This window comes from Oncorhynchus gorbuscha, linkage group LG21 (assembly GCF_021184085.1).
Source record: "Oncorhynchus gorbuscha isolate QuinsamMale2020 ecotype Even-year linkage group LG21, OgorEven_v1.0, whole genome shotgun sequence".
NCBI lineage: Eukaryota > Metazoa > Chordata > Actinopteri > Salmoniformes > Salmonidae > Oncorhynchus > Oncorhynchus gorbuscha.
The window spans coordinates 39,759,441-39,776,861 of NC_060193.1; the positions used below are offsets into that span (position 1 = coordinate 39,759,441).

Genomic DNA, 17,421 nt, shown 5'->3' on the forward strand with positions numbered 1-17,421 from the left:
TTTTCCGTTCCAAGATTCTCGATACAGCTGCATCCTTTAACTGAGCCTGCATGAGATCGTGTGGAGACAGTCGGTCTGTAACTGTTCCCCCCCTCCATGACAGCTCATCTTGCACTGGCCTTAGTGTGACAGCGGATATCCAAGTTACACAGTCATTCTGTTGTGTAATACAACTGTATTAAGACCCTTACATTTGACCCATAGAACTTGGTCAAAGCGTGACTAGCAGAGTTCTATTAAGCTGGCTGGGGTTGAACCAGCCTATGGCCCTAAACGTGACTAGTGAAGCCTCGAGTGAGGAGCGCCCTGCTCAAATCAAACAGAAATCTGCAAAGCAGTTGAGGCTGCTGAGGGGAGGATTTCTGGAAAAATTAATTATATTTAATTACTACAAAAAATTGCATGAAAAATGATAGAATGACCAACCAAATAGATAGGCAAAGTGTGATTTCTTCCCTGTCTTCTCTCTGGTGGTGATGAGAATGATGAAGAACTGTGTGTGTGCACATGAGCCAATCAGAACATTGAAAAAATTTAACTAATTTCACCTTGTGAAATTTATGTTTTATAAAACTCCAGACTCCCTCTTGCACAGTGGAACCCAGAACGATATGTAACCTCTTGGTTATGGCGACACCGTTCTGCTGAGGACAACCAAAGCAGAACGGCCACCGCAAAGCCCAAGGAGCCTGACTCTCTCTAGAAGTTGCTGTAGCCCTGCTTGAGATATTTAGCCTATATTGGCAATTGGTTGAGACTCAGGGCCCCATTCTAGCTTAGTATGTCATCGTGGGAAATTGGAAATATGAATTGGAGGTAATAATACATTTAGGTTATAGTTTATCGAGATGTGTGAATACACCACACTAAAGATTTTATGGCTGTTTTAAAGCGGTTTCCTGCACTTTTATGTATTAATGATGTGTTAACTACTTGGTCAATTGATTTGATAGCATGTTTCAATCTATGCAAATCAATTATATTAATTGATAGTTCACCTCTTTTCTTTTATTCTCTAATAGGGTATATTGTAACCATGCATTCAACTAATGGAATCAATGTTTATTTATGATACAGTGTAGTGTAAGCTACACAACGCAATTACATGCCTACTCGCAATTTAAGCTCTCCTACAAACAGTGTAATGAAATTAAGCGATATGTATTTGTATTTACATGAGGCTATAGCCTACTTAAAGCTATACAAAGTAGTTGAAATAGCCTATTAGGCTATACTGCACTTATTTTTCCTGAACTGGCCAAATGGCAGAGCTATCATTCAGCACCACAAGTTGGTTCAACTTATACAACATCATTGCACAATCCTGGTGCTATCCTTTCAGAACCATGAAGGGCACTCCAAACATTTAAAAGAACACTTATCAAGATCTGTTGCCTATACCTAATAGTCTTACTCATCACTTATTACAAATAGAACATTACTAAATGAGCACCATTGTGAGAAGAGGTAAAGTTAAATCAAAGCTGAATCAATGTCTTGCAAGATCACATAATGATGAATTTGTATTTTACATAACAGAACCAAATATACAGTAATAACGTAGCATAGTAGGCCTATAACAGTACTGTTACACCAAAAACACCGCCTCATATCTTATGAGATTTCCGGATGGTTACCAGAAGCTGAATAGTCACCCAAAAAATGCACCAAAACTCAGAGCGTGCCACTAGGCAGGATATGCTTGATTGAAACAAATTACAAGAAACCCGTTAACTCCATCTGCTCTAATTCACTCACAAAAAAGTAGTTAATGAAGATTGAAATGCATAGTATATTCCCATGCAACTGGTTGAGATCAATCAAATACCAGTGTCACCGGCAAAACGTGAAGAACTATAATTTACAATTGACAGTGAAAGTTCAGTATGCCTAACTTTGTCACGCCCTGATCTGTTTCACCTGTTCCTGTGATTGTCTCCACCCCCTCCAGGTGTAACTTTTTCCCCCCAGTGTATTTATCCCTGCGTTTCCTGTCTCTCTGTGCCAGTTCGTCTTGTATGTTTAGTCAAGTCAACCAGCGTGTTTTTCCCCGCACTCCTTTCCTATTATGTTTGTCCTCCCAGTTCTGACCCCTGCCTGCCCTGACCTTGATTCCGCCTGCCCTTCGGTACCTATTGGACTGAACTGGTTTTGACCTTTTTGCTTGTCCACGACCACTCTTGCCTACCCCTTTGGATTAATAAACATTGTAAGACTTCAACCATCTGCAGCTGGGTCTCACATTGTGCCTTGATAAACTTGGTGTTTGAGGGTATTAAAAAGAGAAAATGTTCTTGAGACAATGTGGCCATAGACAGACCTTTCATTTTATGCATATTCTATATAATGATAGGCTACATCAGTTGGTAGAAATGTTGATTGAGGAAATGACTTCATCAACATCTGAAAATGCACTACCTCACCTAAAAGAAAATTGCACTACACAACTGGTGCATACCTACATCACTTTTGTTTTGAGCCTACTTCGCCATCAGCCAGGGGGCAGCCTGGTTCCAAAACCAATGCAATTACTTTTCACCCAGTGCAAACTATGCCTATCCTTGCGCCTGCTCCAACTTAATAAATGCTTCTCCCTTTTTTTTCCATGCCCCGCTACAAAGTTTCTCCCTGCAGGCAGTCACTGAGTCTGAGGTGCTAAAGGAGCTCCTGAAACTTGACCCCAAAAAGCCATCTGGGTCAGATGGTTTAGACCCTTTCTTCTTTAAGGTTGCTGCCCCTATCATCACCAAGACTGTCTCTCCTTTCTGGGAAGGTTCCCATTGCTTGGAAGGCAGCCATGGTTCGTCCATTATTTAAAAGGAGAGATACAGCTGATCCTAACTTATAGGCCTATTTCTATTTTGTCGTTTGTCAAAAGTGTTGGAAAGACTTGTTACTAATCAACTGCCTGCCTTTTTTGATGTCTAGTATTCTAGTACTCTGGTATGCAATCTGCTTTCCACTCAGGTTATGGATATGTTACTGCAACCTTAAAGGTCCCCAATGATGTCACAATTGCCCTGGATTCTTAGCAATGTTGTGCTGCTATTTTTATTGACTTGGCCAAATGCAATCACTTTTCAACCAGTGCAAACTATGCCTATCCTTGTGCCTGTGCCAGCTTAATAAATGCTTCTCTTTTTTTTCCATGCCCCGCTACAAAGTTTCTCCCTGCAGGCAGACCATTCCATTCTTGTGAGCCGGCTAAAGAGTATTGGTGTCTGAGTGGTCTTGTACTGGTTTGCTAACTATCTCTGAAAGAGTGTAGTGTATAAAATCAGAATCTGCTGTCTCAGCCACTGCCTGTCACCAAAGGAGTACCCCAAGGCTCAATCCTAAGCCCCACACTCTTCTCAATTTACATCAAGATAGCTCAGGCAGTAGGAAGCTCTCACATCCATTTATTTGCAGATACAGTCTTACACTCAGCTGGTCCCTCCCTGGATTTTGTTTTAAATGCTCTACAACAAAGCTTTCTTAGTGTCCAACAAGCTTTCTCTACCCTTAAACTCGTTCTGAATACCTCCAAAACAAAGGTCATGTGGTTTGGTAAGAAGAATGCCATTCTCCCCATAGATGTGATTAGTACCTCAGGGTTTAGAGCAGGGGTGGGCAATTCCAGTCCTCAAGGGTCTGATTGGTGTCACAGTTTTGCCATAGCTAACACACCTGCCTCCAATCACCTAATCATGAACGTCAGTTTAGAACGCAATTTGATTAATCAGCTGTGTTTGCTAGGGATTGAGAAAGGCCTGATTGGTGTCACACTTCGAGGACTGAAGTTGCCCATCTCTGGATTAGAGCTTGAGATAGTCACCTCATACAAGTACTTGGGAGTATGGCTAGACAGTACACTGTCCTTCTCTCAGCACATATTAAAGTTGCAGACTAAAGTTCAATCTAGACTTAGTTTCCTCTATCGCAATCGCTCTTCTTTCACCCCAGCTGCCAAACTAACCCTGATTCAGATGACCATCTTACCCATGCTAGATTACGGAGGCATAATTTATAGATCAGCAGGTAAAGGTGCTCTCGAGTGGCTAGATGTTCTTTACCATTCGGCCATCAGATTTGCAACCAATGCTCCTTATAGGACATATCACTATATACACTCCTCTGTTAACTGGTCATCTCTATATTCCCGTCGCAAGACCCACTGGTTGATGCTTATTTATAAAACTCTTAGGCCTCACTCCCCCTTATCTGAGATATCTATAACAGCCCTCATCCTCCACACACACCCGTTCTGGCATCACATCCTGTTGAAGGTCCCGAAAGCACACACATCCCTGGGTCACTCGTCTTTTGAGTTCGCTGCAGCTAGCGGCTGGAATGAGCGGCAACAAACACTCAAACTGGACAGATTTATCTCAGTCTCTTCATTCAAAGACTCAATCATGGACACTCTTAATTACAGTTGTGGCTTCTTTGTGTGATGTATTGTCTCTACCTTCTTGTTATTTGTGCTGTTGTCTGTGTTTCCTCAGACACATTGGTGTGACTGGCTTCCGGGTTAAGCGCGGTTTATGTTTCGGTATGACTCTACCTTTGACTCCCAAGCCTGTTGGGGAGTTGCCGCAATGACAAGATCAAAATTGGGGAGAAAAAAAAGTCAAATAGTAAAATCTATGTATAATATACGAATGTCAAAATGTCAGCTATTGTGGTTCCAAATGTTTAATAGCTACAAAAATCTCTGGTGTGACCCATTAAGTCAAAAGATTAGAAAAAGCTTAACCAGAAACAGAATCATTTTTACATGAGAAAAAAATAAAGGTCAATGGGCGCAACATCAAGACACACCAAGCAGATGTATTTATAGAGTAGCACATTATGAGTCATAATACCCATAAAACGTAGCGGTCAAACAGGGAAATGGTTCCAATCGTTTCTTCACCATACAAGATTGTTTTATGTTATGACACTGCCCCTGTGGGGCTCTATAACCATTGTTTAAAATGTAACTAAATATCTGCATGCACCTTTTCTGAAAAGGCATGACAAAAATATTTTGATTTATGAACTTGGATGCCATACATACACGTTTCCTGTTGTAAATTAGACACGTCATTAAACTGTGCACAAGCATTACAACTCCACCTGAAAAACACCCATCAGTCAACTTTTATGGTGACAATAATGCCTTTATTTGCAAGTATAGGTTAGCTAGCTAACTAATGAAACAACACTATACAGTACTATTATATACAAAGGCACATGATACTTATAGCAATGCTAATATATGGCCAACTGCTAAAAACGAAGCAGCATGCTTTGAACCTTTACTCAGAAATTGTTTTATGACGTTGTACAGGTATTCAATTAGGCCAAGACAGTAGCTAAAGGAAATAGCAATGGCGAATGTGATCAAATCTCTTTGTAGGTGTCAGTACAACACTATCAAAGAGTACAGTAAGAGCAGAAACTGCTTTTCCAATAGAAATCCCTGATCACGCTTGTAGGTATTGTCATGCAACATTGGCTAGCTAAGCTCATGCATAGAAACACGTCGGGTCTTACGGTCGTCTCACTCTGAACTGCGCATCAAATCGAAAGCACTATAACATATATATATATATTTTTAATGTGTCAGTTTGTCACTTTCACTAGGTTATGCCTTGAATTTGAGAAAATTAACAGCTAAGGAAGTGTTGCTCCCTTCTCTCATAGACTTCTCAAACCATGGCCTGGTCTGCTTGGTATGTTTTGTAAGCGTTCCCGGAAATCTTGCGCCTCTGGGTTTAGAAACTGACTGTGTACATACGAGTTAGGGGGCAAACATACTTCTCACCCATACAACATAGCGGTCTGTATTGTCCAATCACAAAGCAAATACAAGTGACCTGAAAGCGAACACATGATGAAACTGTTCACTAATAGATCATGTGACTTGTATCTGCGCGGCTCACGTGCTATCAGTTATCCAGGGGAGAACGACTGCTCCCTCTCATTGAGGACTTCAAATTCAAGGCAGACCGCCATTGCAGAAAACAGGGTCCCCCATTATAGTCAATGGGACACAGGAGGTTGGTGGCACCTTAGTTGTGGAGAATGGCTCGGAGCGGAACACGTGTAATCAAATAAAATTGTATTTGTCACATGCACCGAATATAACTATCACGTCTCAGTTAAGACCCAAACGCAGACTGTTGAAGTAACCATGTTTATTACAACAACAGGGGCAGGCAAACAGCTCAAGGCAGGCAGGGATTGATAATGCAGAGTTGTGGGGCAACGGTACAGGACGACACAGGCTCAGGTCAGGCAGAGGTCGGTAATCCAGAGTAGGGGCAAATGTAACAGACGGCAGGCAGGCTCAGGCAGAGTGGTAAGGCAGGCGGGCTCAGAGTCAGGACAGGCAAGGGTCAAAACCAGGAGGGCGAGAAAAAGAGACTGGGAAAAAGCAGGAGCTGAGAAAACGCTTGTTGACTTGAACAAACAAGACGAACTGGCAAACGTACCCAGGGGATACTGGGCGACACCTGGAGGGGAGTGGAGACAAACAAGTGAAACAGATCAGGGTGTGACAACAGGTACAAGCCCTTAACTAACAACGCAGTTTAAGAAAGAGTTACGAAAATATTTCACAAAATAAAGTAAAAAATGTAATAAAAGTAACACAAAATTACAATAACGAGGCTATACACAGGGGGTACCGGTACCAAGTCATTGTAAATAGTCCAGGTGGCCATTTAAGTAATTGTTCAACAGTCATATGGCTTGTGGGTAGAAGCTGTTAAGGAGCATTTGGGACCTAGACTTGGCGCTCTGGTACCACTTGCCATGCGGTAGAAGAGAGAACGGTCTATGACTTGGGTGACTAGTCTGACAATTTTTTGGGACCAATATCAACTCCAACATGCACCTGCTTGTTGTGGCAGCATACATAGACTAGGCCGAATTACATTACATTACATTACATACATTAAGCCAAATTAAATTAATCTTGTCTGTATGCTATCGGCAGGGTAATTTATTCACCTTCCCATTTTATGACCCAACTTTATTTTTAGTCAACATTTACCACATGTAACCTCCTTTGAACTAGCTGACACATAAGACACTTAGCTGCACTAGCCTTCTTTTTCCCCAGAAACTCCTTCATGGCACTAAACTAGAATACTACTGACAAACAAGATTATGACATTTAATTCGCACGCATAGAGCGCTGGTTGCTATGACATGAAGATAGCACAATCAGCCATGTTACAACTTGTGAATGCATGTGACTGAATGCAAATGACTAAGCATTGATGGAAAAAGCTTACGCCTATTCAACATGATTAATTGTTTTGTACAGTGTGTCATATATTAGGCTCTGTCATGCAGGAAGTAATTTCATGTGAAGCTATGTGCAAACAAAACTTCTAATAAAAATCAGGGATGAAAGGCGGTAGGCAAAATAAATAGCTTGGTTACGCTGTACCGGTAACACAATGAAAACAAAAATGACAAGAAAACAGTAGGGTATTTCACCACTGCATGTCAGAGGCATGAAAAATTAGCAAATAGACTTGAAAAAGGGTGGTATATTACATTTTTCCATTTTTCCATTTTTCCCCTGGTCAGAGATGAGTAGCCGAGATGCGCGCAGACAGCAGTGGACGCATGAATTCAGGCCTAAGGTCAGACGCCAAATGTCAAAAGACTGCAGTATAACTGTAAGGTGTGCCATCAAAGAAATACCTCCTGAAATAAGCGCCACTGGTGCCGAGTAACTGAAACCCTATTTTTTGCACTGCAAGTTGGAGAGAGAGGGGTAGTTCCTGTTTGATACCTACCCAAATAAACTACATTCGTCCACCTCAACCTTTTTTCGCAAAGCATAGCCTCCAAGTACTGTACTCAGGAATTTACTAGAGATGCTATGGTCTTGACCCACCGATCGCCTTCTGTCCTGTTCTTGCCTGACTTAGATTACGACTGTCTGCCGCTTGTACTATTGTAAACTGAGACTCCTACTATCCGTCTCCTGTGTGTGTGTGTGTACGTGCATGTTTAACATGCCACCCATGTACCTCAAGCATGTTTGCTTCAGACATAAGATGAGTCGTTACATTCGTCTAACTCCAAGTCCTGACTCACTTACAGCTCCGTCAGCCTAAAGAGGAACACAATTGTTACACTGTCCTTTTACATTCAGACTAGCACTGTAATGCTTTATTAACTTAATCCTACCTGTGTGCGTGTGTGTCCAACATGCCACCCGTTTAGATGGGGCAGGCAAGCGACAGATCAAGGGCAGGCAGAGATCGGTAATCCAGGGCAGAGTCCGTAAAGTACAGAGTGACAGGCAGGCTCAGGTCAGTAATCCAGGGCAGTGTCAAAAGGTACAGAATGGCAGCAAGGGTCAGGGCAGGCAGAATGAGCAAAAAAAGGGATAACTAGAAAAAAGGCGCTCAAGCAAACAGGAGTACAAAAAACAGGCTGGTAGGCTTGACAAGACGAGCTGGCAACAGACAAAAAAGAGGTATAAATGCACAGGGAATAATGGGGAAGGTGGGCGACACCTGGAGGGGGGTGGAGACAAGCACAAAGACAGGTGAAACAGATTAGGGTGTGACACCATCATTTCGTTAAAACATGAAGGTCAGTCAATATGGAAAATTTCAATAACTTTTAAAGTTCCTTCAAGTGCAATCACAAAAACCAGCAAGCGATATGATCAAACTGAGGACGGCCACGATCCGATGGAGAGAGAGGAGACACCATTGAGGCAATCTCTTTGACTGATAGAAGGGTTGATTTAATTGTATTTAGCAGAAACAATAAATATATTATCTGAGTGTACACTTTGTAAAGCAAATAAATCACATTTTAACTTGCCCTTGTCATATTTTCAGGTGCACAACCCTTTTTTCTCCCTTTCTGTCTCGATCTCCCTTTCGTTCACTCAAACTCACACACGCAGTTGCAGAGAAGGGTAAACATATTTACCTTGACTGTAGGGTTGATGCACCACTGTTCAAAAAGTTTGGGGTCACTTAGAAACGTTGTTTTTGAAATAAAAGCAAATATTTTTTCAATTAAAATAACATCAAATTGATCAGAAATACAGTGTAGACATTGTTAATGTTGTAAATTACTATTGTAGCTGGAAACTGAAAGCAGAAACTCAGTCTATTCTTTTTCTGAGAAATGAAGGCTATTCTATGTGAGAAATTGCCAAAACTGAAGATCTCGTACAGCGCTGTGTACTACTCCCTTCACAGAACAGAGCAAACGGGTGTAACGATTGTGAAATGGCTAGCTTAGTTAGTGGTGCGCGCTAAATAGCGTTTAAATCGGTGACATCACTTGCTCTGAGACCTTGAAGTAGTGGTTCCCCTTGCTCTGCAAGAGCTGCGGATTTTGTGGAGTGATTGGTAACGATGCTTCGTGGGTGACTGGTTATTGATGTGTGCAGAGGGTCCCTGGTTCGCGCCCGGGTATGGGCGAGGGTATGGTCTAAAGTTATACTGTTACATTGATGTTGTTGACCCGGATCACTGGTTGCTGCGGAAAAGGAGGAGGTCAAAAGGGGTTTGAGTGTAACGGATGTGAAACGGCTAGCTTAGTTAGCGGTGCGCGCTAAATAGCGTTTCAATCGGTGACGTCACTTGCTCTGAGACCTTGAAGTAGTGGTTTCCCTTGCTCTGCAAAGCTTTTGTGGAGCGATGGGTAACGATGCTTCGTGGGTGACTGTTATTGATGTGTGCAGAGGGTCCCTGGTTTGCGCCCGGGTATGGGCGAGGGTACGGTCTAAAGTTATACTGTTACACAGGCTCTTACCAGAATAGAAAGGAGTGGGCGGCCCCTGTGCACTGAAGCAAGAGGACAGGTACTTTAGTTTCTAGTTTGAAAAACAGATTCATTAAATTGTACCCGCAAAACACCAGTCTCAATGTCAACAGTGAAGAGGCGACTCAGGGATGCTGGGCTTCTAGGCAGTGAAGAAAGACATATCTCAGACTGGCCAATAAAAAGAAAAGATTAAGATGGGTAAAAGAACACACGCTGGACAGGAACTCTGCCAAGAAGGCCAGCATCCCGGAGTTGCCTCTTCACTGTTGACGTTGAGACTGGTGTTTTGCGGGTACTATTTAATGAAGCTGCCAGTTGAGGACTTCTCAAACTAGACACTGTAATGTACCTGTCCTCTTGCTCAGTTGTACACCGGGATGGCGAGCTTACCCAAAGAGATCAACATTTTCGATTCCATGCAGAAGAAAGACATCTGATCACCCCAGTCCCAACAAACACAGTAAAGCTGTGGAGAAGAGTGTACTTAAGTGCCCTTCAAGAAAAGGTCCTCTTGAAGGGATTTCTTCAGATAAGCATCTCAGCTCCAAAGTAGGCTACAAGTGAAGACAGACACATCGGGACACAACTGCGTGCACCCCTCTTATCGAATGCCGAGGCGCATATTGAAGATGGTAAAAGAACTGTCCATATTTAATTTTCATCAGCCAACAAGATGAGTAGGCCTAACGAACAGCAAATGGTCTAACCTATGTCAATCTACTATCCCCCATAGTACAAAAGTTGACCTATTCTATTGTTCAAACATTTGGGGTTTCTGTATGACAAAAAAATATTCCAAACATATTCTGGGACAGTTGTGGGATCTAATAGATCCCAAATTAATACAACCACCCGCATATTTTTTTTTAAAGCAATGAGGTTGATTCAACAGATCAGAATGTTTAGCTTAAAATGTTGATAAACAATTAGGCTATTTCTTTACATTATAAGCGCAGCAATACTCACAGGCTATAACCGCAAATGTTCCAAAATACAATCAATTAGCGGAAAAACACTGTTCTCAAAAGTCACCACGAATGTGATTATGCATGTAATACTTTATTATAAAGGTGCATTTTTATGGTGAAAATGATCTTCACGAAACTTGAAACTCACGCGCCGCCCAACGTATGCCAGTTAGGCTCTACACCGGTTGTAAAGCGGATTAATGTGCTTAATTTTAAGAAGATATTTGGCCACTTTAGTTGTGATAAAATCCTTATGAAAACATATTGTCACGCCTACTCCTGCTCTTCCTCCCTCTGGCGCTTAAGGGTGCCAGACTCCCCAACATTACGCCACCTTCAGTACGCACACCTGCCTTTCCCCGTCACGCGCATCAGTGTTCATTGGACTCACGTGGACTCAATTACCTGTTTAATTTCCTTCCCTATATCTGTCTGTTTCCTAGCTCTGTTCCCTGCCTCGGAATTGTTTGTCATATGTCCTTGTTTTCCCGTGTGCTGACGCTGTTCCTGTCGTGGTCTATGTCTGTTCCTGAATGAATGTTTGACTCCACGTACATGTTTCTCATCTCCTGCGTCAGGTCCTTGCAGAATCCCAAAGCCATCACACGAAGCACCGGGTCTGGGTCGTCACCGATGGAACTGGGGGTGTCTAGCCAGCTCCTCGGGATTCCACGCCCTAGCTGGCTCTAAGTTTTCTTGCCCCAGTTGGCTTGGACGGCGCCCATCCCACGTTGGGCCTCAGCCGGATCGTCAGGTCCTGTTTGCCCAGCCGGCTCGTCAGACTGTCACGTCTTTGTCGGATCATCGGGCTTCCACGTCGCAGCGGGATCGACAGGCGTTCATGTCTCGGCCGGCTCGCCCAGGTGGGTACTGTCACACCTGTCGTCGTCCCCCCCAGCCGGCTTGCCCAGCGCCTATTTCTCGGCCGGTTCGCCCAGATGGAGGTCCTTGAATTATGCCAGGTGCCCCTGGAGGTCCTTGCATTATTGATTAATTGCTGGAATAATTATTTGATCTAATTCATTATAATTCATTTGGTTATCCTATCCAAAATAATCAAAGGTGGGGCACCACTGAGATTTTGACATCCGGTTCCGGTTGGAGCGAGTGGTCGCATCTGCACGTCGCTCCAACGGGTAGTATAACTTTTTCATTATATCTCGGTTTGATTTGTCTTATCTTAGCAATTTCTTCTCAGCTAGCTACATAGCCGTCTTTGTATCAAAGATAATTGCGTAATTATCGTATTTCGCCGTCCTAACGTAGTCTTCACTAGCCAGCTAGCTAACGTCCACTGATTAGCTGCACTGAGAAACTTTTACACTCAACTGAACGACTTGATTAGTTTAGTGTTAGCTACCTACATAGCTGTCTTTGCTGTCTTCGTATCATCGTATCCAAGATAATTGTGTTGTTTAGGTTTAGAGTGTGTAGTCTTAGAGTGATTATCTTAATTTACCGAGGTTAGCTAGCCAGCTATTTGTCGTCCTTAACGTAGGTGACTCTGCTAGCTAGCCAACAGCTAGCCAACGCTAGCCAACGTCTTCTGTATAGAACTCAACTACCCGGTCGCATTCACAGGTTGTATCACATTTTCACTTCATTTCATTACAGTACAACGGTTTGATTTGTTTGATCGTAGCTAGCTACTTAGCTAGCTACATAGCCGTCTTTGTATCAAAGATAATTGTGTAGTCTAGAGCGATTTTCTAGGTTCGCTAGCCATCTATTGTCGTTCTTTTAACGCAACGTAACGTAAACAACACTGCTAGCTAGCCTGCTAGCCCCCGAATAGCAACACTGCAGAAACTATTACACTCAACGGAATGACTTGATTAGTGTAGTGTCAACAACGCACCCACTGCCAGCTGGCCTACTTCAGCAGTACTGTATCATTTTAATCATTTTAGTCAATAAGATTCTTGCTACGTAGCTTAACTTTCTGAACATTCGAGACGTGTAGTCCACTTGTCATTCCAATCTCCTTTGCATTAGCGTAGCCTCTTCTGTAGCCTGTCAACTATGTGTCTGTTTATCCCTGTTCTCTCCTCTCTGCACAGACCATACAAACGCTCCTCACCGCGTGGCCGCGGCCACCCTACTCTGGTGGTCCCAGCGCGCACGACCCACGTGGAGTTCCAGGTCTCCGGTAGCCTCTGGAACTGCCAATCTGCGGTCAACAAGGCAGAGTTCATCTCAGCCTATGCCTCCCTCCAGTCCCTCGACTTCTTGGCACTGACGGAAACATGGATCACCACAGACAACACTGCTACTCCTACTGCTCTCTCTTCGTCCGCCCACGTGTTCTCGCACACCCCGAGAGCGTCTGGTCAGCGGGGTGGTGGCACCGGGATCCTCATCTCTCCCAAGTGGTCATTCTCTCTTTCTCCCCTTACCCATCTGTCTATCGCCTCCTTTGAATTCCATGCTGTCACAGTTACTAGCCCTTTCAAGCTTAACATCCTTATCATTTATCGCCCTCCAGGTTCCCTCGGAGAGTTCATCAATGAGCTTGATGCCTTGATAAGCTCCTTTCCTGAGGACGGCTCACCTCTCACAGTTCTGGGCGACTTTAACCTCCCCACGTCTACCTTTGACTCTTTCCTCTCTGCCTCCTTCTTTCCACTCCTCTCCTCTTTGACCTCACCCTCTCACCTTCCCCCCTACTCACAAGGCAGGCAATACGCTCGACCTCATCTTTACTAGATGCTGTTCTTCCACTAACCTCACTGCAACTCCCCTCCAAGTCTCCGACCACTGCCTTGTATCCTTTTCCCTCTCGCTCTCATCCAACACCTCCCACACTGCCCCTACTCGGATGGTATCGCGCCGTCCCAACCTTCGCTCTCTCTCCCCCGCTACTCTCTCCTCTTCCATCCTATCATCTCTTCCCTCCGCTCAAACCTTCTCCCACCTATCTCCTGATTCTGCCTCCTCAACCCTCCTCTCCTCCCTCTCTGCATCCCTTGACTCTCTATGTCCCCTATCCTCCAGGCCGGCTCGGTCCTCCCCTCCCGCTCCGTGGCTCGATGACTCATTGCGAGCTCACAGAACAGGGCTCCGGGCAGCCGAGCGGAAATGGAGGAAAACTCGCCTCCCTGCGGACCTGGCATCCTTTCACTCCCTCCTCTCTACATTTTCCTCCTCTGTCTCTGCTGCTAAAGCCACTTTCTACCACGCTAAATTCCAAGCATCTGCCTCTAACCCTAGGAAGCTCTTTGCCACCTTCTCCTCCCTCCTGAATCCTCCGCCCCCTCCCCCCTCCTCCCTCTCTGCAGATGACTTCGTCAACCATTTTGAAAAGAAGGTCGACGACATCCGATCCTCGTTTGCTAAGTCAAACGACACCGCTGGTTCTGCTCACACTGCCCTACCCTGTGCTCTGACCTCTTTCTCCCCTCTCTCTCCAGATGAAATCTCGCGTCTTGTGACGGCCGGCCGCCCAACAACCTGCCCGCTTGACCCTATCCCCTCCTCTCTTCTCCAGACCATTTCCGGAGACCTTCTCCCTTACCTCACCTCGCTCATCAACTCATCCCTGACCGTTGGCTACGTCCCTTCCGTCTTCAAGAGAGCGAGAGTTGCACCCCTTCTGAAAAAACCTACACTCGATCCCTCCGATGTCAACAATTACAGACCAGTATCCCTTCTTTCTTTTCTCTCCAAAACTCTTGAACGTGCCGTCCTTGGCCAGCTCTCCCGCTATCTCTCTCTGAATGACCTTCTTGATCCAAATCAGTCAGGTTTCAAGACTAGTCATTCAACTGAGACTGCTCTCCTCTGTATCACGGAGGCGCTCCGCACTGCTAAAGCTAACTCTCTCTCCTCTGCTCTCATCCTTCTAGATCTATCGGCTGCCTTCGATACTGTGAACCATCAGATCCTCCTCTCCACCCTCTCCGAGTTGGGCATCTCCGGCGCGGCCCACGCTTGGATTGCGTCCTACCTGACAGGTCGCTCCTACCAGGTGGCGTGGCGAGAATCTGTCTCCTCACCACGCGCTCTCACCACTGGTGTCCCCAGGGCTCTGTTCTTGGCCCTCTCCTATTCTCGCTATACACCAAGTCACTTGGCTCTGTCATAACCTCACATGGTCTCTCTTATCATTGCTATGCAGACGACACACAATTAATCTTCTCCTTTCCCCCTTCTGATGACCAGGTGGCGAATCGCATCTCTGCATGTCTGGCAGACATATCAGTGTGGATGACGGATCACCACCTCAAGCTGAACCTCGGCAAGACGGAGCTGCTCTTCCTCCCGGGGAAGGACTGCCCGTTCCATGATCTCGCCATCACGGTCGACAACTCCATTGTGTCCTCCTCCCAGAGCGCCAAGAACCTTGGCGTGATCCTGGACAACACCCTGTCGTTCTCAACTAACATCAAGGCGGTGGCCCGTTCCTGTAGGTTCATGCTCTACAACATCCGCAGAGTACGACCCTGCCTCACACAGGAAGCGGCGCAGGTCCTAATCCAGGCACTTGTCATCTCCCGTCTGGATTACTGCAACTCGCTGTTGGCTGGGCTCCCTGCCTGTGCCATTAAACCCCTTCAACTCATCCAGAACGCCGCAGCCCGTCTGGTGTTCAACCTTCCCAAGTTCTCTCACGTCACCCCGCTCCTCCGTTCTCTCCACTGGCTTCCAGTTGAAGCTCGCATCCGCTACAAGACCATGGTGCTTGCCTACGGAGCTGTGAGGGGAACGGCACCTCAGTACCTCCAGGCTCTGATCAGGCCCTACACCCAAACAAGGGCACTGCGTTCATCCACCTCTGGCCTGCTCGCCTCCCTACCACTGAGGAAGTACAGCTCCCGCTCAGCCCAGTCAAAACTGTTCGCTGCCCTGGCCCCCCAATGGTGGAACAAACTTCCTCACGACGCCAGGACAGCGGAGTCAATCACCACCTTCCGGAGACACCTGAAACCCCACCTCTTTAAGGAATACCTAGGATAGGTTAAGTAATCCCTCTCACCCCACCCCCCCCTAAGTTTTAGATGCACTATTGTTAAGTGACTGTCCCACTGGATGTCATAAGGTGAATGCACCAATTTGTAAGTCGCTCTGGATAAGAGCGTCTGCTAAATGACTTAAATGTAAATGTAAATGTAATTTTATATAGAGACCCCTATAATTAACTCTTATCAGTAGTTATTAACCATTATACCATTAATGCTTATATCAACAGTAGTTTAAATCAATAGACAATTTCTACACTGAACAAAAATATAAACGCAACATGTTTCATGAGCTGAAATAAAATATCCCAGAAATGTTCCATAAGCACAAAAAGCATGCACAAATGTGTTTATATCCTTGTTAGTGAGTATTTCTTCTTAGCCAAGATAATCCATCCACCTAATAGGTGTGGCATATCAAGAAGCTGATTGAAAACGGGTAGCGACAGTTATTTGAATAACTCAATGTCCACAAAATTGATGACTAAAGTGTCTTATTAGGAATTTTCAAATCTGACCTCTCTATGAGGCCGTGTATGTAAATTCTCTTTCTGGGCAGGGTATCAGTTAAAGCGACAATCAGCAGTAGAAACAATAACAAAGTGGATGAGGCTGGAGAAATGTAACCACTCTCAATTGATAGAGCTATGGATGCAAGGACTGACCATCACTGATATCAAAATTATATTTTAACCATGTTTTGGGGCTATTATAGTGTTTGTTTACATTTTCTTTGTATACAAACGATGGAGTAAAGCAAGCTTATATTTTGTGTTCTGATGGGGTACGACAGCTGAACTGAGTTTATGATGCATTTATAAGTTATATTCTTCAAACATCAATGGGTGCATATCATTCATTTAAGTAAAACAATTTATGAAGCAACTGCTCATTGTCCTTTTAAACTGCAGTACTGAAACAAAACTGTTAAGAGCCTGTGAACTAGAAGTCTTCATGGGTCCAAACAGTTTGACCCATTCTGAAATGGAACTGGGGCATTCCCACACTGACCCTACCGTTTTGCACGGTCCTGAGGACAACTAGACCCGTTTCGTATAGACCTGGTTGGATCCATAACCTGTCCGAACGGAGTGAGGGAAGCAGCTGAAAAGTAATTTATTAAGCTACTTTAATAAACAGAGTTGACAAAGCGTGAGAGGAGAGAGAGGTGCCACTCTAGCAGGCGGGGGAATGACCATACTGTGAGCAAGTGGCATGGGGAGCAGGGAGGGAGAAAGACAGCAACCAAACAAGCCGACTCGTGCTATAGTAGACTAAAAGCTGCCATAGCAAGGTTATCATCAAATATGATTACATAGTATGTCTTGACTGCATCAAACCGCATATGCTTTCTCTTTCTCCTACAGTTACAAATAGCAAAAACTCCATTAAGAATATTAGGTAGCCAGTAGCTGCTCTTGGTCGTTGTAGCCTATCATTCTCCTTTACCTTTTGATTGAAGACTGTCAGAAAACATGGTTGTAACATTAATAATTTGGTTGTTATTTCATTGGTTACCTCTACGCAGATGCCCCAGGGGCAGAGTGGCACACACTCATTGATTATGGAACTTTTAAATGTTAGCACATTCACTAGTACACTAGTAACATTTCTTGTTGATTGCGTGTTTCTCACTGAAACATGGCTGTCTTCAGCCTATAGTGCTGCTCTTATTGAAACCCCCCCACTCCAACCATTGATGCCATAGCTCC

General features: G+C 44.5%; 1 long non-coding RNA gene across 1 annotated transcript; it reads right to left on the bottom strand.

Moving 5' to 3' along the window:
* Nucleotides 1–6,449: 6,449 nt before the first annotated feature.
* On the bottom strand, nucleotides 6,450–8,431 carry LOC124007863. The gene is made up of 3 exons (XR_006834030.1): nucleotides 8,179–8,431; nucleotides 8,019–8,101; nucleotides 6,450–6,482 (listed from the first exon to the last, which is right to left on the bottom strand). It is a non-coding gene; the product is annotated as an uncharacterized LOC124007863 (long non-coding RNA).
* Between the last annotated feature and the right edge of the window lie 8,990 nt (nucleotides 8,432–17,421).